At 33.1% G+C, this 24,026-nt stretch overlaps 3 pseudogenes; 1 reads left to right on the top strand and 2 right to left on the bottom strand.

Annotated features, from left to right (window-relative positions):
• The first annotated feature begins 5,706 nt into the window (after nt 1–5,706).
• On the top strand, nt 5,707–6,830 carry LOC145689746 (cytochrome c oxidase subunit 2 pseudogene; annotated as a pseudogene).
• Nucleotides 6,831–8,976: 2,146 nt separating this feature from the next.
• Nucleotides 8,977–10,656, bottom strand: LOC145689745 (NADH-ubiquinone oxidoreductase chain 5 pseudogene; annotated as a pseudogene).
• A 128-nt stretch (nt 10,657–10,784) lies between these two features.
• Nucleotides 10,785–22,719, bottom strand: LOC145689744 (NADH-ubiquinone oxidoreductase chain 4 pseudogene; annotated as a pseudogene).
• Nucleotides 22,720–24,026: the final 1,307 nt, after the last annotated feature.

The following is a 24,026-nucleotide window of genomic DNA, read 5'->3' as shown; positions in this document are numbered from 1 at the left end:
CTTCCGTTCTAACAAAGTCAAAAATGCAACCCCGATGAAAACACAAATGATCAAAATCAAGTAAGAAACCACACCTATAACATAATCATAATACATTATTACCTGGACTCAATTCATCCATTCTTAGATCCTAAATCTAATGCACTTATCTGCCAAAGTAATTGTCTATTATTTTCATTCCCCAACAATAAATGTTATTAGTACTTGGTCCTTTCGTACTAAAGTACTATTTTTAAATAAAGGATAGAAACCGATCTGGCTCACGCCGATCTGAACTCAGATCATTTAAGATTTTAAAGGTCGAACAGACCTATATACTAAGCTTCTGCACCTAGCCAAAATCTTAATCCAACATCGAGGTCGCAATCTCTCTTGTCTATATGAACTCTCAAAAAAAATTACGCTGTTATCCCTGAGGTAACTTAGTCTATTAATCATTAATAAAGGATCATAAAAATACTTAAAAGTAATTATATTAAGAAGAGTTTATTTTATCTTCCCGTCGCCCCAACGCAATAATCAAATAGCAAATGTATTCATTAGCAAATACAAAAATTACTACTTAAACATAAAGATCTACAGGGTCTTATCGTCCTCTTAAATCATTTAAGCCTTTTCACTCAAAAGTAAAATTCAACATTACAAATAAAGACAGTCTTCCACTCGTCCAACCTTTCATACAAGCCCACAATTAAAGGACTAATGATTATGCGTCCTTCGCACGGTCAAAATACGGCGGCCGTTTAAACCCTCACTGGGCAGGCCAGACCTTCTATTTTAACAAAAGGACATGTTTTTGATAAACAGGCGGAGGAAATCTTTGCCGAATTCCTTTAATCATTCTCACCAATATACTAATAACACCATTACAAATTGCCTTAATTAATTTAAGACAAATAGTACAATAATAAATTAAATGTAATAAAATACGATAAATAACTCAAATAAGTTATAACAAAATTACAAATGATAGCTACTTCTAAGCCCACGTCTTTCAGATAATATAAGACCACATTATAAATAAACAAAAGTAAAGAGCAAATCCCCCTTACTATTACTCGCAGCAAAACTATAATGAATTAAACTCACAACAAGTCTAACTGCAACTGAATTAAATTCAATTCTTGCACAACCAGATATAGTGGAAATCGAAAGGCATCTCACCACTAAAACAAAATTCATAAATAATATGCCACCTATAATACCATAGTATTTTAGCTCTTTCCATTTCGGGAAATAATTATATAATAATATTATTTAGTGTCCCCTGATACAAAAGGTACAACATTTCATGTTTTCTTCCTCCCAAAAAAAATCACTTATTTAAACATTCCCTTACGGTACTAATTAACTATAATATCAACGAATTAATTCTATACCCTATACAATAACATCAATTAAAGTTGATTCACTTAATCTCAATATAAAAGCCATATATATATAAGTGCCTCCTTCAATCAAAATAATCTGAATTGCACAGAAACCTCCTCGATGTAAACGAATAGCTCAACTAACAAGCTCTATTTTGCTCTAAACCGATCTAGGCACACCTTCCGGTACACCCACTATGTTACGACTTATCTCACCTAAACAAACGAGAGCGACGGGCGATCTTAGAGCCCTACTCATAATAGCAACATAACTAACATTACATTCAAATCCACCTTCATTTAAATAATTTCATAATAAAATCCGTCTAAACATCCTATTGTAATCCATCTCCTCTTACTGATAAGCTGCACCTTGACCTGAAGTCTTCCTCAATAAAGATAATGAAGGTCTCTGACCTCTCCTTAATACCTTCAACTACGGCGGTATACAAACTGCTAAACAACAATAAGAAAAATATATCGTGGATTGTCGATTACGGGACAGATTCCTCTGAACAGTTTAAGATACCGTCAAATCCTTTGAGTTTCAAGAACATAACTACTATTACCCAGGTATTACATTTTACATTAAAAATAATAGGGTATATAATCCTAGTTTAAAAAATAATTTCATAGCCTCAAATATAGAACTCATTATTTTAAATAATAATTTCACCTAAAAATAAATAAAACAAGCTCTTCAATTTAAATTTATAACTACAGTTTAACCATTACTAATTTCTTCCCTTCAACCCCCTCGTCCCACCGCGGCAGCTGGCACGAATTTCGCCGGGTCTCCTTAAACCTTAACTGCTTCAAACATTAATTAATAAACAAAAACAAGTACTGCGACCAATTATACTCCATTATAATCCTCAAGATCAATAACATTTACTTCTCATCCGAAAGGTTACATGTACAACTAGTTAAACAAGAGAAGAAAAGCCAAGATAATACTTTATTATTAATCTATAACGCTAAAATAAATAATTATTAATTATGTATTTAGTCTAATTAATAAAAATTAGTATTAAATAAACCCTATTTCCCCCTTGTCTAGGATACAATTTTGTTTTTTCCCCCCTCAAACAAAATTGTATCCTATACAAGTATATTTATTTTCTCCTCACATATATGCTGTAAAAACTAGCATATACTGGATACGTTAAGCTTATTAATATACCTTTAGCCGGTATCTCAGGTTAATTTATAGGATTTAATAGATTTTCAAGTTTTAATTATTATTAGTATATAATATTTCTAAATTTAGTTACTATAATACAATATTGATCTATTTAAATTTCCGTATATCACTATAAATAATCATTAAATAATAATAAGATGTCTGATTAAAGGCTTATCGTGATAGGATAAATCAAGTATTTCAATTTACTCTTATTACATCTAAAAGAATTAAACTTTCACCTTTGACATCAAAAATCAACGTGCACCTTACACTAAGACGTAGAAAGATAAGCTCAGATAAGCTAGTGGGCTCATACCCCGCACATGAAGATTATTCTTCTTTTTCTACTGCTCACTAATCCTAAAACTCTTTTATTCTCTACAACACTTGTGTTAGGAACCCTTATTTCCCTAACCTCCTCATCATGATTTGGTACTTGAATTGGTCTTGAAATTAACCTCCTATCATTCATCCCCCTGATTTCAAAGACCAACAATCAACGTCATACCGAATCTGCTCTAAAGTATTTTTTAGTACAAGCCATTGCAAGATCCTTACTTTTAATAGCAATCATTTTACTGTATATAGGACTGCAAACTACATACTATTTAATCACTATTTCCTTACTTTTTAAAATAGGAGCAGCCCCCTCCATTTCTGAATGCCCGAAGTAATAGAAGCCATACTCTGAATAGACTGCATTATTTTAATAACATGACAAAAACTAGCTCCTCTTGGCCTACTCTCTTACAGCCTAAAACCTACGAATCTAATTTACCTAACCCTAACTTTGTCTCTAGTAGTAGGCTCAATCGGAGGTTTAAATCAAACATCATTACGCAAAATCATAGCATTTTCATCTATTAATCACACTGGCTGAATACTTATAGCTCTACTATTAAGTGATATGGCATGATCTCTCTACTTTCTATTTTATGCCTTACTCTCAACAATAGCAGTCACTCTTTTCGCAATAAACAAAATATTTCATATCAATCAAACCTTTTCTAATAAAATCATTGTAACAACAAAATTAGCTATTTTTACTAGTCTTTTATCTCTAGGTGGCCTTCCGCCATTCTTAGGATTTTTACCTAAATGAATCATCATTATAAAAACCGCCGAACAAATATCATTTATTCTTCTCACCCTAATAGTAATAACAGCACTAATTACCCTTTTCTATTACATACGAATTGCTTACGCTGCCTTCATTATTAATCACCATAACCAAACATGAACATCTTTAACGAAAAAAAATCAAGAAACATCAATTAGATCAATATTCATTATTACTTCACTAAGAGGCATAATTATTTTACCCCTAGCTGTTAACATCCTTTAAATAAAGACTTTAAGTTAAAAAAAACTAATGGCCTTCAAAGCTATAAATAAAAGGCGATCTTTTAGGTCTTAGTATATTAACTACTACTCCGGAATTGCAGTCCGACATCATAAATATTGACTATAAAACCCAATAGGAGGTTTACTAACCATAAATAGATTTACAATCTACCGCCTAATACTTCGGCCACCCTATTTAATTTCACTTGCAACGATGATTATTTTCTACAAACCATAAAGATATTGGTACAATATACTTGATTTTTGGGGCTTGAGCAGGAATAGTAGGAACATCTCTAAGTCTTCTTATTCGAGCAGAACTCGGTCGACCAGGCAGTTTAATTGGTGATGATCAAATTTATAATGTAATTGTTACTGCTCATGCTTTCATTATAATTTTCTTTATAGTTATGCCAATTATAATTGGAGGCTTTGGTAATTGATTAGTGCCTTTAATACTAGGAGCGCCTGACATAGCATTCCCCCGCCTAAACAACATAAGATTTTGATTACTACCTCCCTCACTAACCCTGCTATTAACAGGAAGAATTGTAGAGAGTGGTGCAGGAACTGGATGAACTGTATATCCCCCTCTCTCTAGAGCCATTGCTCACGCTGGAACCTCTGTTGACCTCTGCATTTTCTCCCTTCATCTAGCTGGTGTATCCTCAATTCTTGGGGCGGTAAATTTTATTACAACTGTAATTAACATACGAACTCCTGGAATAACTTTAGAACGAATACCATTATTTGTTTGATCTGTAGTAATTACTGCTGTATTACTTCTTTTATCTCTTCCTGTACTAGCAGGAGCTATTACAATACTCTTAACTGACCGAAACCTGAATACCTCCTTCTTTGATCCGTCAGGAGGAGGAGACCCAATTCTGTATCAACACTTATTCTGATTCTTCGGCCATCCTGAAGTTTACATTTTAATTCTCCCAGGATTCGGCATAATTTCACATATTGTAACCCAAGAAAGTGGTAAAAAGGAAACTTTTGGTGTTTTAGGAATAATTTATGCAATATTAGCAATTGGATTCTTAGGATTTATTGTCTGAGCCCACCATATATTCACTGTTGGTATGGACGTTGATACTCGCGCTTACTTTACTGCAGCCACAATAATCATTGCTGTTCCTACAGGAATTAAAGTATTTAGATGAATCGCCACACTTCACGGAGCACAAATAACTTATTCACCTTCAATTTTATGGACTTTAGGCTTCATTTTCCTATTTACTGTGGGAGGTCTCACAGGAGTTGTACTAGCAAACTCATCTTTAGATATTTTCCTCCACGACACTTATTATGTAGTAGCACACTTTCACTATGTACTATCCATAGGTGCCGTATTCGCTATCATGGCAGGACTCATTCATTGATTCCCCTTATTTAGAGGTACGACAATAAACCCCACATGATTAAAAATTCAATTCTTAGTAATATTTATAGGAGTAAATATCACATTCTTCCCTCAACATTTTTTAGGTCTAAGAGGAATACCTCGTCGATATTCAGATTACCCAAACGCCTACACTACATGAAATATAGTATCAAGTATTGGCTCATTCCTCTCTTTCATCGCCGTCTTAGTGCTTGTAATTATTATATGAGAAGCCTTCGCAAGAGCTCGGCCAGTAATCTTTTCAGACCAACAAACAACATCTCTAGAATGATTTCAAAACGTACCTCCTGCAGAACATAGTTATGCAGAACTTCCCTTACTAACAAACTTCTAAGGTGGCAGATAAGTGCATTGGGTCTAAGCCCCAAATATAAGAATAATCGTCTTTCTTAGAAATGGCCATTTGCAATCAGCTAGGTCTTCAAGATGCAACATCCTCCGTAATAGAACAAATCATATTTTTTCACGATCATACAATACTCATTGTAACAATAATTACAGTTCTTGTAGGCTATCTACTAGCCTCCCTTCTACCAAACAAATATATTAACCGCAACTTATTAGAAGGACAAACCTTAGAAACCATTTGAACAATATTACCTGCCATTACGTTAATCTTCATTGCTCTTCCCTCCTTACGACTCTTATACTTACTAGATGAAATTCATCAACCAGCAATTACCCTTAAAACAATTGGACATCAATGATACTGAAGTTATGAATACTCTGATTTCTCCTTAACAGAATTTGATTCTTACATAATCCCTATCAACGAAATAAATCCTAGTTCATTTCGCCTACTAGATGTAGACAACCGTATTGTATTGCCCATTAATATTGATATTCGTATCCTAATTACCGCTGCCGATGTTCTCCACTCATGAGCTATACCCGCCTTTGGTATTAAGGCAGATGCCACTCCAGGGCGCTTAAATCAAGTAGCAGCCAATATTACCCGTACAGGCCTATTCTTCGGTCAATGTTCAGAAATCTGTGGCGCAAATCACAGTTTCATACCAATTGTTGTTGAGGCCTGCCCTCATTCAGTATTCATTAAATGAATAACAAAAATAATACAAGAACTTTCATTGGATGGCTGAAAGTAAGCAATGGTCTCTTAAACCAAAAGATAGTAAAATAACAATTACTTCGAATGGAAAAATTAGTTAAATTATAACATAAGCATGTCAAGCTTAAATTACTACCTAATAGTATTTTTCTATCCCACAAATATCCCCCCTAAAATGACTCATTCTATTTATTATATTTTCTCTATGTTACCTTCTATTTGCATCTATTATATATTTTAATTCAAATACGCCTGATCCTTCCTTAAGTGACACTAATATCAAAAAAACAACCATAAATTGAAAGTGATAACAAACCTTTTTTCAACCTTTGATCCCTCTACTTCAATTATAAATATATCATTTAACTGACTTAGAACGGTAATTGGACTTCTAATCATTCCAATTCCATTCTGATTCTTACCAGGACGACCAAACATTTTATGAAATAAAATTACCTTAACTCTTCATAAGGAATTCAAAACTATTCTCGGTCCCACTAGCTACCAAGGAAGAACCTTCCTATTTATTTCCTTATTCTCCTTCATCCTGTTTAACAATTTTATAGGCCTATTCCCTTATGTATTTACCAGCTCTAGTCATCTAACTTTCACACTAACTCTTGCCCTCCCTCTTTGAATAAGCTTCATAATCTATGGCTGAATCAACCACACTCAACACATATTCGCCCATCTCGTTCCTTCTGGAACTCCAGCCCCTCTTATACCATTCATAGTATGCATTGAAATAATTAGCAACATCATTCGGCCCGGAACCCTAGCTGTTCGACTAACAGCAAATATAATTGCGGGCCATCTTCTCTTAACCTTATTAGGTAATACAGGCCCTTCTTTATCTCTCTCCATACTCTCATTACTAATAATTGGACAAATTGCCCTCCTAATATTAGAGTCTGCCGTCGCAGTAATCCAATCATACGTATTTGCAGTCCTAGTTACACTATACTCAAGAGAAGTTACTTATGTCAGCACCACAAAATCATTCTTACCACCTTGTCGATCAAAGTCCTTGACCACTTACTGGGGCCTTAGGTGCCTTAATTACAACTACAGGACTCACTAAATGATTCCACCAATATGATCCCTCCCTATTCTTCTTAGGCATATTAATTACATTATTAACTATAATTCAATGATGACGAGATGTTACTCGAGAAGGAACATATCAAGGATTACACACTTTACAAGTTACATTAGGTCTTCGATGAGGTATGATCTTATTTATTATCTCTGAAGTATTCTTTTTTGTTTCATTTTTCTGGGCCTTCTTCCATAGCAGACTAGCACCAACAGTAGAAATTGGATCTTTCTGACCTCCAGCAGGAATTGTACCATTTAACCCAATACACATCCCTCTTCTTAACACTGCAATTCTACTAGCCTCAGGAGTTACTGTAACATGAGCTCATCACAGACTAATAGAGGGCAACCACACTCAGGCTACACACTCAGGGTCTACTACTCACAATCCTTCTAGGCTTATATTTTACTGCCCTACAAGCATACGAATATTATGAAGCACCATTCACCATTGCAGATGCTGTATATGGTTCAACATTTTTCATAGCAACAGGCTTCCACGGTCTTCACGTTATTATTGGTTCCACATTTCTAGTCACTTGTCTATTACGCCACCTCCTATCACATTTCTCTCCTACTCACCATTTTGGATTTGAGGCCGCTGCTTGATATTGACATTTTGTAGATGTAGTATGATTATTCCTTTACATTTCTATTTATTGATGAGGAGGTTAAGCCTATTTAATATATATAGTATATTTGACTTCCAATCAAAAGGATCATTAAATGAAATAGGCAATTAATACAGTCTTAACGACCGGCCTACTAACTATTATTATTTGCTTAATTGTTATAGCCATTTCAACTCTTCTTTCCAAGAAAGTTATTAACGATCGAGAAAAAAATTCTCCTTTTGAATGTGGGTTCGATCCCAAAGCATCGGCCCGAATTTCCTTTTCCCTACGATTCTTCCTTATTGCCGTAATTTTCCTCATCTTCGACGTAGAAATTGCCCTTCTACTACCAATAACAATTAGTATTAACAACACTAACACATTATCCTAATCTCTGGTTAGATTAACGTTCTTAGTAATCCTCCTAATAGGCCTTTATCATGAGTGAAATCAAGGGTCCTTAAAATGAGCTGACTAATGAAACGGGATAATAGTTAAGTATAATATTTGGTTTGCATCCAAAAGGTGTTGCTATCAACTTATCTCATAAGTAGGAAGCAAACAATTGCACTCAGTTTCGACCTGAGCCCTTGGCCTCCTTAGCCCATACTTGTTAGTTGAAGCCAAAAAGAGGCATTTCATTGTTAATGATATCATTGGGTATTCCCACCCCAACTAAGGAGATGTGAATTAATCAAGAAGAAGCTGCTAACTTTTATCTTTAGCGGATTAGACCGTTAACATCTCTTAATATAAATAACTATACCCCCTTAGTATAAATATTACATTACCTTTTCGAGGTAAAACAGAGAGTACTCTCAGGGAGTACTATTTAGGGAATATAATTCTTCTTAGTATCTTCAATACTATGCTTTCAATATAAGCTACCCAAATATACAAATATAAAGAAGCAAAGGAAAATTGTAAAAAATAAAAAAAAATAATAAATACATTTTAAATAGATTGTCCTGCGATTGTTGAATCAATATTGAACCGTCCTTAAAACTACTATATATGCCCTGAGCACCAAGGCATTCTCTCCATCCTTGATCAATATTATTATAATATAGACCTCCTACATATAAAGGGAATTTAATAATATAATTTGTTGATAAGTAAGGTAAAAATCATATGCTTTCTATTATTGTAGAGCTAAAATAAAACTTCACACACATTAAAGACTGCCCAATAGAATAATTTGATAATAAAACACCAACCCACAAGCCTACCACACTTACAAGTAATGCGCCCGTTTTTAAGTATAAAGGTAAAATAACACAATTAACAGTAGGAAAAATTAATCAACTCAATGCTGCACCTCCCAAAATTGCCATCACTACTAATCCTAATATTCCCTTACACATAGTCCAGCCTTCATTATCACTAATAGAATGAATATTAGTACCCCCAAAACCCCTACCTGTTAAATAAAATCTTAAACGTACTGAATAACATACAGTTAGGCCTGTAGAAAAAAATAATAAGAAAAAGCTGACTACATTAATTAAAGACAATGAAGAAATCTCCAAAATTAAGTCCTTAGAATAAAACCCAGCTAAAAATGGTATTCCACATAAAGCCAAGTTAGCTACATTTAAGCAAGACAAAGTAAGGGGTATCTGACTTACAAGTGCTCCTATTCTACGAATGTCTTGTGTATCTCCTACACCGTGAATGATTGCTCCTGCGCATAAAAAAAGTAACGCCTTAAATAAAGCATGTGTTAACAGATGAAAGAAAGCCAATACAGGAAATCCTATAGACAAAATTATTATTATAAGACCAAGCTGACTTAGCGTAGATAAAGCAATAATCTTCTTCAAATCATATTCATAATTAGCACCAATACCAGCTATAAATATTGTCAGCCCTGATAATAAAAGTAACACATTTCCCGCATAAACACTTAATAAAACATCTCTAAAACGAATTAACAAGTAAACCCCAGCAGTCACAAGTGTAGAAGAATGTACTAATGCTGACACTGGTGTAGGAGCAGCTATTGCTGCCGGCAATCACGCAGAAAAAGGAATTTGTGCACTCTTCGTTATTGCTGCCAAAATAATTAAGCTAGAGATAATTACTATCTCATTATTATTTAAAACTCTATGCACATAAAACACATAATTTCAACTCCCATAATTCAACATTCAAGCAATAGCTAACTAAATTGCCACATCTCCAATACGATTAGAAAGGGCAGTTAACATGCCGGCATTATAAGACCGCACATTTTCATAATAAATAACTAGACAATATGACACTAGTCCTAGCCCATCTCATCCAAGAAGGATTCTAATTAAATTAGGAGAAACAATCAATAAAACTATCGAAAGAACAAATATTAATACAAGCATAATAAATCGATTAAGATATCCTTCAGATCCTATATACTGTCCACTATAATAAATTACCATTCTAGAAATATGAAGTACAAATCTTATAAATATAAATGATATTCAGTCAAATAGAAGAGTTATAATAATTTTATTTCTATTAAAAGAAATAACTTCTCACTCAATAAATACACTATATCTATTAATTAAAAAATTCAAACCTATTAGAAATAAAAAAAACACTTATTCTACTTAAAAAGGCAAATCTAGTCACACAAATTGAAAAAGGTCAAACCATGGCCTAAGGGCAATAAACCTTCTTTAGTTCCACAAACTAAAATTTTATCCTAAACTACTCAAGCAACTACAGTCATAAAAATCTTGGGCCTGCAAAAAAGATCAATAAATTTAAAGGTAATCAATGTAACATCAATAATAAATATTCTCGTACACTTCCACCTCAACAAGAATATAAATTAGAATAAGGTATCCCGTGTTGAGTATATGAATATAAATACAATCTATAAGCAGCTCTAAAAAAAGATAGTAAAGCTAACCCTAATATACTCAATCAAGACCACCCAACAATTCTATTTAACAGACTAATTTCTCCTAATAAATTTAATGTTGGTGGCGCGGCCATATTAGCAATTCTTAATAAAAATCATCACAGCCCTAGGCTCGGCATAAAAGATAGTATTCCTCGATTGATTAACAATCTTCGACTCCCTAAACGTTCATAAGAAATATTTGCAAGGCAAAATAGCCCCGAAGAGAATAGGCCGTGAGCAATTATTAATGTAAGAGCACCTCTAAATCCTCATAGCCCCATGGTTAGTAATCCTATCAATACTAATCCTATATGAGCAATAGAAGAATAAGCAATTAAAGACTTTACATCAACTTGCTCTAAGCACACTAATCTAACCGATCAAATACCCACAACTCTAATACCAAATAAAATTAAATTTATATTTACAGCTACATTTTCTATAAAATATAGAATGCGTAATAGGCCATACCCTCCTAACTTCAATAAAACCCCCGCTAAAATTATTGAACCACTTACGGGTGCCTCAACATGGGCCTTAGGTAACCAAAGGTGAACCAAAAATATAGGTATTTTAATTAAAAAAGCAACAACTAAAGCAAAATATCATATATAATATGTAATTCCTAAATCTATTACACTTCTCATATTAATTATTAATAAGCTACCCTTAACATATTCTAAATAAAAAATTCCAATCAAAAGTGGCAGCGAAGCAAATAAAGTATAAAACAACAAGTATATGCCTGCCTGCACTCGTTCAGGTTGATAACCTCAACCTAAAATTAAAAATAATGTAGGAATGAATGAGCCCTCAAAAAAAAATAAAACATAAATAATCTAGAAGAAGAAAATCTCAAATAGAGTAACACAAGTAATAATAAAATTAAACGAATAAAACTCGTAGTATAAAATGAACTTCTTAATACACCTTCTCTAGCCATAATTATAAGGATAACAATTCAAATACTTAATAAAATCAACGAATATCTCAAACTATCTCTTCACAAATAATAGCCCACCTCCCAGGGAACCAGCCCTATACTATTTCTTATTATAAATAAAAAACAAACTCCAATAAGACAAAACTGAACAACTCATCATAATTTAGAATTAAAGCCCAAAGGTATTAAAAATAATATAATCAGTAAATACTTTAGCATCGCAATACAACTAAAGAATTCAAGTAATCACCTCCATGAGTTCGAACAATAGACACTAAAATTGATAAACCCAAACTACCCTCACAAACACTAAAAGTTAAAAATAATAAACAAAAATAGTTTTCAACATATAAGCTTCCCAAAGAATAAGACAAAAGTAAAAAACTTATCAACACAATAAATTCAAGTCTTAACAAAACTATTAGTAAATGCTTACGTTGAATAACAAAACAAGCTATTCCTAAAATAACCAGAAAACAAGAAAACAAAATAAATAATATTTTCATAAGCTTTTATAGTTTAATTAAAACGTTGGTCTTGTAAACCATTAATGAATAAAATTCTAAAAGCATCAAGAGAAAGTATAAACTTATCTTTAGTCCCCAAAACTAATATTTTAATAAACTACCTCTTGAAATTAAAATAACCTGAATATTACTTATAATTTTAGTAGTTTTAAGATTTATTCTAATTCAAATATCTCACCCTCTATCAATAGGGTTAATACTCATTATCAACACTATTATCACTTGCTTAACTATTTCGACTATAAGAGAATCTCCTTGATTTTCCTATATTCTCTTCTTAGTTTTTCTAGGGGCATATTAGTTCTATTTATTTATGTTACAACACTAGCATCAAATGAAATATTTACTCTAACACCTAATCTTTTCCTTCTAATTTTCCTACTTCCATTGTTCCTAATTTTTATAATAATTATCGACCCCCTTATACTACCAAACATAATTTCATTACCAGACCCACACCAATACACAACTAATTATCAAGAAATCCCTGGTATAAAATTTTATATAACATCAATCTTAATAAATACTATTATATTAGCAACATACCTATTTATTACATTAATTGCAGTAGTAAAGATCACTTCATTATATCAAGGCCCTCTCCGGCCTTCTAAGTCATATGTCAACACCAATTCGCTTACATCATCCTCTTTTTAAAATTGCTAATAACGCCTTAGTAGACCTGCCAGCTCCTATTAACATCTCATATTGATGAAATTTCGGCTCTCTTCTCGGTTTATGCTTAATTATTCAAATTGCTACAGGTCTATTTTTAGCAATACATTATGTATCAAGCATTGAATTAGCCTTCAACAGAGTAATTCACATTTGCCGAGATGTAAATTTTGGGTGGCTTTTACGCACTGTGAGCGATGTGAAACTGTAACAACAAAATCAAACTACTTTTTTTTAGATTAATATTGATTGCGCACCTCATGCACAGTTCCAATATGCAAAATCAAAAGGCAGAATATGATAGGTATTTTAACAACTCTAAATTGAATGTAAAAGCTGCTTCTCGCGAACTGTTATCATTCTCCTGTTCTATGAAGATCACTATTCAAACAGGAAGAGGTTAATTTTCGTGACTTCTGGTTTCAATTGAACATTAACGGAGGAAATGAAAGCCATCGATTGCAGAAAAAGAATTTCATCTACCTTTAACAGTTTTTGTTCTATATAGATGAAAATTTATTGAAGACGGAAGTTATAATTAATTTGAACCACTTACTATTTCAGTAAAGAGTTAAGGATGAAGACAAAATATGTTCTTAGGACGCTTAATCCATTGCAGACAACCGCATTTCGTTATATATTACTATTTTTTATCTATGGTGATCAGTGATCAAACCGAAAATAGATTATTTAAACCACTTCCGGTTTGAGTAGATGGCTATAATAAAAAAACAAGCTCCTAATTTTTGACCCTTTATATTTGACCAAATTTGGTGATGATCCATCAAAAAGTTCTTGATAATTTTGTTTCCCGAACACACAAACACACACACACACACACACACAGACACACGGATATGGTAAATATATAAAGGAGTTTTGGTAAACCAAAATACATATAGAAAACTTAATACTAAATATTTATTAAGATCACGTATGTCTTTTCATTCTGAATACAGTAAGACGGTGCTACATAGACCAAGTCGCTAGCGCTTATGTTTCTACATTGTTCCAGTTTCGATTCTCGTGATAGTACTTGACTTAGATAGAATCTTGAGTAATGATTCGGATCCCTCTTTAGGTAGATCTTATCTGATGTAATCACGGTATTGAAAAGGATCACGCTAAACTGTAATGAAACATAATAACAGCAATATGATGTTCTACGGCAGGTTCAAATAAAGCACCCACGATCATATATTAATGCAACAAAAGGAAAATATGTTGATATTTCCAGTGTTCACCGAATTTTTAGTACATTCTTCTTGATTTATATATTAAGTATTCAGTATGTGGAGGAAAGTCGCTTCTTCTGGTGGCTATGTATTTAAGGTCCCTAAATAGCCCTTGTGGAACCGCGTAAAACCAGAAAATAGAACTCGAGATCATTTACCGCAGAATTCAAACCAGAAACATCTTAATTGCAAATCTTTAACGCCTATAGTGCATCGAAGTTAGTTTGTTTTATGTGGTATTTAATATTTTAATATATAATAGCTCGATCTCACACAAACTAACGTATCACTAGCGGTAAATGAGTTTTGTGTGGAGACACATGAAGTAAAAGTATGAGTTATTAGACCTAAACATTAGAACGATACACTGCTGGTAAATGGACGTTGACATTGAAGTTTCTGAGTTGTGGAATACGGATATACTGGTGCGCAAAATCAATTGAAGTGCTTTGTTTTTTATATACTGAAACTTCTAATAAATAACATTATTACATAGGAGAAGCCGGAACTTTTTATTTGGGTGTCCGCAGAGTTAATTAAAGCAGAATTTTTATACGGGTCTACCAAAGGTAATTAAACCAGGATCTTTCTTATGAGTGTATCAAAGACAAAACATAACTTTTCATATGGGTATGCGCGTAAGAAATTAAAATAACTTTTTCAATGGATTTGTACAGAGGTAACTAAACCCGACCGTATCTTACCATAACATTTTCACGTGCTATTTCTATTGAATTTTAAATGTATTAGAAATAATAAAATAAAAAATAATGAATTGACGAATTACAAAAAGCGTTTTAGTTTACATGACCTTTTAAGATAATAGGTTCAAACCATTTTATTTGTGTGTGTGTAAAGGCACATTCAGCACACCCCACAGCTACGCCTATGATTATTAGTTACACATATTAGCATACATTCTAGACGATATTTTACAATAATATTTTCCTACATTCCAACTGTTTTTAAAATAATAAGACTAGCGAGTAGGCGAAGGTAAATAGCCAGGGACGAAAACAAAACAAGACAAGTCAAAACAACAGCGGTTTTAGTCTCGTCTCGAGTCGAAAAGCGTCTCGTTCAGAATATTATTCTTGATCTTCTTTCTTTATCGTTTCGGTAATCTCGAAACAAATTCTGAGGGAAAAAATCGTGGGAATAGTTATACACTTTCGTTTCGGCTTTTTATTTTTCACTTATTATTGTAGATTCTATTGTAGAAAATTAAATTCCTACTTTTATGAACCATGATTACTGTATGCCGTGTAGAAGTTAAAAGAGATCGATAATCCATGATAGTGAATGGTTTTCAATGACATCGTGAAATAAGAATATAAAAGGAAATAGGAAAACCCAGAAAAAATACAAAAAGGTAATGTTGATCATCACAAATTCACATGGCGTGAAATCGAACCAGGGGCACTTACCCTTCCTGCGTACGTGCGTGCCTCACATAATTTCTGTTGAAGAAAAATTTAAACAATTTCAGTTTCCACAGAATCACCAAATTTACAATTAAACATTGAATGCAGGTTTCTTTAACAAAGTAGTTTCACAATAAAGTTTGTGTTTCTGAAAATGTTGCTTAGCTTCTTTGAAACGCAGGTGTATATTTTTTTTTGCTCTGATTTCATGTTTATCATTGATAGATTTCATTCGAATATCATAAAGAGATCTCCCTCTTAGCACTGCGTCTTCAATGAATTTATCCTTAGAAATGTTTCTTCCATGAACACTTTCAGCTCGACGATCTGGTACAAGTTACGGTACATCATTTCGGCTGCTATGAAATCCACTTCTTGAATCTGTAACACTAATGATTCGTCTTCCTATCGAATAGGTGTTTCTTTAATGACACATTCAACTATTCTAGTAACACATGTCAACAGAGTTTCCCATGAAACATCCTTTCTCTTTTTTCGTCATTACCATTTTAGCTCTAGTTCTGGCCAAACACGCACTGCTCCTCGTTAAACACGATGTCTGCTACATATTGCCGTATAGCAGTACTCTATAAATATGGTGAATAATCCACTAAGGGTGTACAACTTTTCGCTACCTAGGATTCAGCAGACTGACTTAGCAATCGTGGTAATTTTGTGAAATTTTGGTAGTCCCAAGGATAGACCATGTTTGTTTGTGTCGTGTTCTTTAGGAATTCGGATGCAATTTGATGTTGAGCGATGCAGCTTTGCAGTGTCAGTCTCTTGCCGCAGTAGTTTGACCTGAAAGTTCATACGGAAGGTTTTTTAATGAAATTTATCGTCCTCGTGTCAGTTTCCTTTTATGGGTAGTGTATTACATAGGATTTTCAATTTTTCATTTGTAATCGTTATTTACGTCGTGGTTCGGAACAACTTTTATTTCTCATATATTCCCCCTTTTCTTAGTTATGTTTCCCAGTTACGCCATGACGTATACGATCACTGCCCATGCCTACAGTTTCAACTTACGATAACTGGGAATATGGTAGATGAAAATGTAAGCAACGTAAAGTTTGTTGTTTAGCTACACGTATAAAGAAAGTTAAGTATTAAACATATAACAAATGATAAAGTCACTTTTCGATAAAAGAAATATAATGTTACTATAAGAGCACAAATATTACATACTTTTACATTTCCAATATATTCACCATTAACAATTTAACACTATTGACACGATGGTGGCGTGGCTTTAATAATAAATGACGATGGTGGCTTAAAATGTTAGTAAACTCACGTGTTTCTTCGGCTAGCCTGTTGAAGTTGCTCCCTCGTTGTCCCGCCTTTGGGGATATGCGCTGTTTCTGGAGTTGAAGTCCCAAGGTTAGTTTTCCACCGCTGCTTATTCAATGAGAGTTCCCAAATAGGAACTATAAGTATGAGTTCTGTTCCATAGGGTCGTTCTTGACGTACTTTTAAATAAGTGCACTTATATAAAAATCACTGTGAAAAAAAATATCAACTGTCACTTCTGTATAAAGAAAGCCAGGCAGCTTGCATGCTGCTTTTAGGAAAGCGTAATTTGTGGGAGCGAACGTCGACACGTTCCTCCTGGACTGGCTCACGGCGACTGTCCCTCTTGTTCAGTTAGCAAGTGCGTATATTTTCTCCGGGCTGAAACTCTTCGGTGATGACGTATGATAACAAGTTCACCCTCTTTGGTTGAAAAAGTGCGGACATTTTAAATAAACAAATCAGCGTTGAGCACTGACAAGAAGTAAAGTGTTTTTGCGACTTTCCCGTTTTTCTGGGCTCAGAGAGCGTTCACAAAGGAAATCACTGTCTCTGCAACGTATGTCCATATATGGTTACGAAATCTAACGGAAGTCCACTAACACAGATGAAAAGACATACCAAAGCGATGACAAAGAGTTTCTAGAACACTTGGATCTATACGAGGGTTGGTTAATAAAGTTCAGAATAAATCTACTTTCTCAATGTTTCTTTTAAATCGCAAAAATGAGCTGTAGGACGGTGACAACCTATTGGGCCCGAGCAGTGTCCGAGCAAATTGCTTCAATTTGTGAAGAGAACCCTGGCCGTTGAAGGGTTAACGGTCCATACTGGAATATCACTTAAGGGTCACTGTATTTTGAAACGTCCTGTATATGAATCAACTGTCACTGGAAATTCTCCATAAAGATTCAGTATATCGGGACTACACTGTGTACAACAAACTTCACTGGTTCACAAAGTGTTACTAGAAAATCTCTATATCATGGAACACTCTGTATATAAATTGAAGATCGTTGGGGACTCACTATGAAAATTCGACGTATTGGGACTGCACTGTATATATATTGCATTTCACTAAGTAACTGTGTGGTTATTCACCCTGTATGACAACAAGCCACCTTTGTTAAAGCCACCTATTATGTTCTTTAAAGCCACCTTCTATTTTGATATAGCCACCTTTAAGTTCTAATTAAGCCACCTTTTGTTTAAATAAAGCCACCTTTATACCACCATTAGTAAATTGTTCATTGTTAATTTATTTATATTTTCAGTTTATAGTCTCTTTTATTTATTTATTCCTTTCATTTTTTTTTAAAATCTTGGTTTTTCACTATAATCCAATGTACCTTAATTTTCCTTTTAATTATTTTTCACTAACACATAATATATTCAAACATATAAAGCGAAATAAATGTACAAATAAACATTGGCACAAAAAATACTTAACTACTAGACAATAATGACAATGTGTATACCAATTTCGGAAGTGTAGCTTAACAACGAAATAAACGATAATATCGGAATTCCTGATATGTAATTTGTGTAGTGTAGTATGTGTATATATGCAACTTTTACAACAAACTTAATTAATACTCAAATTTTCTAAAATAACATCAAAATGACTATATTAAATAATATATATATTCATAAATGCAAAATATTAACAACCCAAAAGAATTTTCAAAACAAGAATTCACAAAATAAATATACTGTAAGTCAAATACTAATCATTCAAAATACTATATTTCAGCTTATTAAATATCGAAGTACTAAAAAGAATCTAAAATCAAATATACTATCAAGTTTTAATAATCATATAACAACAAACAACAAACAAAAGGTTCATTGATTTGTTTCAAATAAATTTAGAATCACATATCAACTCACTTTTTTTTAATTATCAGCATTACTCACAACAAACGTAAACTTTTATTTTACTTATTTATTTATTGCAATAAGTATGCGGGCATCAACACTAGTGCACGGACCTTGTGTAACATTGGCGAACATATAACTTTTGGCTGATACAATCATTTTCTACTATCATTTTCAACAAGCATCTTATTGGCAAAGGCAAACTACAGTTCCATTTTACGGGCATTAATCGCAAAAACATATCACATAATAAGAGGGATATACAATCCACTTCTAAACGCATTAACCATTTAGAATAGACTTTCCCTACTCATCTAGGAACAAACTAGGTATTCGGGAAATAACAAGGAGTATCCATCTCCGAACGTGAACCGCCCTTTAATGGCCTTTGGTTTCACGTTAAAGTACACGTACACCGTAACAATAAATTCATATAAGAATGCCGCTCTATACAGCCTTTGGCATCTTAAAAATAGCCCTAACTTACTCGTAATGCTCAATTGCCATTCGATTGAAAAACGTATACAGCTCAAAATACTTTGCACACAATCATTTTGTTCGCTCGATGACCATTATCAATATCAACGTGACTATCAAATTTAAACTTAATTGCCTCAACATACTATAAGCAATGGAATCTATCAGTTACTATTAAATCGTACAACAAACCAATTTCTTTCCATTATTTATTTATCTAAAATTCTCAACTCCCAAAATTCTCAAATTCAATCTAAATTTTCGTTACATATTGTTATTATTATGTGAGTTTATTAACAAGTGCTGATTTGAAACTATATTTTCTCTCCTTGCAAGCTTTCGAACATAAAAATAATCGGATAAACAACAAAGTAAATCGTTAATTCTGATCATTCTATTCCAATGAACTGTATAGCGAAAGCTTTAACTAACACTTTCCTCATATTAACAGATAAAAACTATTAATAAAGTGAATTAAACCAAATTTTTTCACCTGTATGAATTATTTAACACAGAACGAAACTAACGATTAGGTATTCTCCCCTTTGAACTTAAACTTTTTTATGTGAGTCGTTGAGCAATAGATAAACTTACAAAATTACGAAAACAAAACACTTTTCTTTCTTTTTTTTTAAATATATATTTTCCACATTAAGATTACTTCTTCATTTCTAAATATCTGTCTTCCAGAATAATAATTGGAATATACAAACGTAACCTATATATAAACATAATACGATATATGAACGAAATCCAAATTCTGATTATATTTTCTTCACTAAATGCAAAATCTATTCATAAAACTAAGAAAGTTAAAAAGTAAGCAAAAACCCGCATATATAGTATTCTAATATTCCTACATCATTCTATGCAAAATAGTAAACTGTTTATCTATACACTTACGTTACATAACACAATTAAAATCTTTAAACATTTCAATATATATAAATGAGTTAAACGACGGTTAAGCCTGTTGAAGCGCCATCCTGCGTGCCATTAATTGACAAAGCAGGTCGTAAGTCATAAATTAAACAAAAATATAGGTTAATGAATTGGTCTCGAAAACCAAAAGGCACCGACTTACTATTTCCCATAGCTAGAGTGTGCGGGAACGCTTAACTTCCCGACAATTTGAATAAATCGCTCTTGCACTAAATCCTAGTCCCTCCCAGCTGAATGCTTCGCGCATTACAGCTATGTTATAATCGGGTAAATTGTTCCAACCCCAATTGGGCTGCCAGTATTTAGACCTCAAGAAGGTGTTTCAAGAAAATAAACATATGAAAAGGACAATAAGAATACCCTGGTGGTGGGGGAATTCGATACTACAGCCCTGCATCTTAGTACCATTAATCACTCATTAATTATTAATTATTTTCGGCTCGCTCATACCTACAAAATTAGAAGGTTTACAAAGTATTCTCTTAACGAGCGCCAGCCAATACAAAAGATTGTGCGGCCATACTGGCAAAAATGCACTTATCAAATCCGGGTATATAGTCACATCCAAAGATTAACGTCACAATTAAGTAAATCATCCACCACTCTAACACCACAATTGTTCACAGCCTGAAATTACAATTTTCCAATAGACTAATAGAATTAAAGATGCGTAAGAGAACGCTAATCGGCATCGAGCACAAACATGTTATGCTTTATTATTTATTCTCTTTTTTTTCAATTAATGCTGAGAAATGAATAATAAAATAGTAATAACCTCAACGAAACAAGTAAATGAGGCCAACATTACGAGCCTGACTATGATAATCGGTGGGTTGAAAATGTTCAATTAAGAACCAATAGACTCTTTTCATACAAGAAAGATTAAAAAGAACTGAAATTGGAAAATTTTCACAATTCTGAATTAATCGTTGCATTTAACAAACATCTTTTAAAATTGCAATGTCATATTTGTGATTTAGTTGACTTTACTTTAAACAATTTTTATTCACATTTTTCATTCTCAAAACTAGATTTATTTTTAAAACTTAAAACAATATTTATCAGACTTTGTTCACAGTCACCGACATTAATAAATTTCAAGGCTGGTGATAGTTTTGATTATCTAATTTCCATAAGGTTTTAGAACCAATTTATATTATACATATTTCCCATTTTTATGAGCCAATTTTATTATAAGTAATTGTTACCTAATTAAAACAAACATTTTATATATCGATACCAAATTGTGTCGGTGATCATTGGTAGTACAGTTTTCGAAAAACATTATTATAACTATACGTAATATTTCACGAAAAGCGTACTACAGGAAGGAAAGAAGAGAAAAATTATTTACCAAAAACCCAAATAAACACAATTTATGATCTCTTTTTCGTCAATTAAAAATGAATATCTAATAAAATGTGAAATTTTAAGCGTCAAATTAAATATCTTGTTCTTAAATAAATATATTTAAAATGTCACAGGCCGAAAGAGAATTTTGAAGTGTGTGTATATATTTGCCAAATCACACACTAGCTGAGGCCCAATCGGACGCTACCCCGAATTCGTCACTGTAATTTTGAAAGAGAATAGTAGTGACGCCTCTAAGGGTTGAATTATATTTTTCAACCTTTTGCCTCTTCTTAACTTGTAGAACAGTTTTTGTAATTGGATTGAATTAAGTTCAAAACTTCATTAGTGTCGTAACAAATACCCACTGACTTTACATAACGAACACTATACGTGAATAAATTCGTAAACAAATTTCTTAAATTCAACATTATTTTCAATTACTTTCAAAACCATACTAAACAAGGTTTAATTTTAAATTTTCAACGCCTAACTGATTTTATATTACAAATTCAATATACTCTTGCACATACTTAATGACAAGGTCGAATGAAAAGATTCATGAACTGAAGGAGACACATTTTTTTTAAAGTCCAAATTTCATAATTAATTATGATATTCACCAGTATTTCTCTAATTGAATTTTCAAATGTCTCTAATTGCCTAACATTTCTCTAAATGCCTAATGGTATGGGGACAACTAAATGTTCATATAATCATACAAGGTAAATGAATAAAAACTCAAAGAAAATAAAATAATAAAATTTTATTAATGACATTTGGTTCCCAAGACTGGAGGCACCTGAAAAGAAATAAGACATACAAAACGTAGACATCCTAACAAAATTCAATACAGAAATTCTGTATCCAAACGGGATAATCAAGTTTTCAAAAGTGGTGGGGCATTATTAAAATTTCAAAGTCCGAAATCGCGATCTAAATTGATTACCTATTTAAAATTTTCCAATAACGTCCTTCCTCTGGTTTTCCATTCATCTCTCATCTCCAAAAGCTGTAAAGAAACAATAAAACATGACATTTTAATGAACGTACCTGATTGTAGACAGATACTGGTGGTTCCTTGGAACGGGCGCGTCGGTGGCGGTATGCACACACTTGAGGCTGAAAAACAAATTCCTAACTTTCGAGATTCGGTGGGAAACAATTAAAGAAAAATAACAATCTTTATTTTCGTTTCTTATAAACGTTTAAAGTCATATTCGGTGTTTAATTTCTCGTCTCTTTCGGGATTTAGTCCAAGTTCGGGCAAAATTTGCGCTTTAGTTACGCTAAGATTTTAATTTTCCACCGATGTCTATTACACTTGTACGCCTGCAATTTCATACGCTTACGAGTACTCTTCCAGTTACTTCTTATGACTTGAGGGGCTTTTCTCTTCTTTGCAATGCATCTACTGAACTTCCACATAGTAACGCGTTCTCGTTTACGGCGCTTAAATTTAGGACCATGCACAACTTTCCTTTTAAGTTTACACTTACTATCACTGTATTTACCATGTAACTTGCTGCACGAGACTCGTACGAATTTACACTTTCGCTTTTTAGCATTCTTCGGAGTCGACATACACCTTTTTCGCGTCTTGGCTTTATCACGAGTTTGTTGATATGCCACAACTTCGATTTACACTTAAATTTCTTTCTCCCATGATTACTTTGTGCCAACTTTCGTTTTCGAGAACGCTTTTGTTTTACTTTTGCCCTGCTCTTCGCTGCATACCTAATGCGGGATTGTGCGCGCTGTGAATACACTTTGCATTGAAGTTGACGAGCATGAACATAATCACGAACGATCAGCTGTTTTCGAGTAGATTTACATTTGAACCTTCGTTTTCGACAATTTCGCAATGATGACGTACTAGCTTGATAAAAGGTGACCATACTAGAATATAATTTACGCCCTTCTACAGTATGTTTATTATTGGTGCGCATTGAGACCGAATTCAGATAAACTACCAAATCAGCAAAACTCAACTGGTTACCGTGGACTATCTCACTATTCTTCTTGACCTTGGTGTTATATGTTAGCTTTTCTACTGGTGGCAATTTCCCTTTATCTGCATGCACTTGAGTAAGAATGTTACTTTTAGGCTCAACTACCGTAAACGTTTCTGACAAGTTATCCACAAATAAAGCGCTTAGCGCGTAAAACACAATTCGCTGGATAAGCCTACACTTCAAACTACTAATCTGGAGTTGTTTCTTACTACCGTACTCGAAGTTAGTAAAGTCGGAATGGACCTGCAGTATAAAAATGCAATTCACGTTGGCCGTGTATGGTACCAA

The sequence above is a fragment of the Thermobia domestica genome, chromosome 7 (genome assembly GCF_964235325.1).
Source record: "Thermobia domestica chromosome 7, izTheDome1.hap1.1, whole genome shotgun sequence".
Classification (NCBI taxonomy): Eukaryota; Metazoa; Arthropoda; class Insecta; order Zygentoma; family Lepismatidae; genus Thermobia; species Thermobia domestica.
The sequence above is the reverse complement of the archived record's forward strand: the minus strand, read 5'-3'. Positions and strand labels throughout refer to the sequence as shown.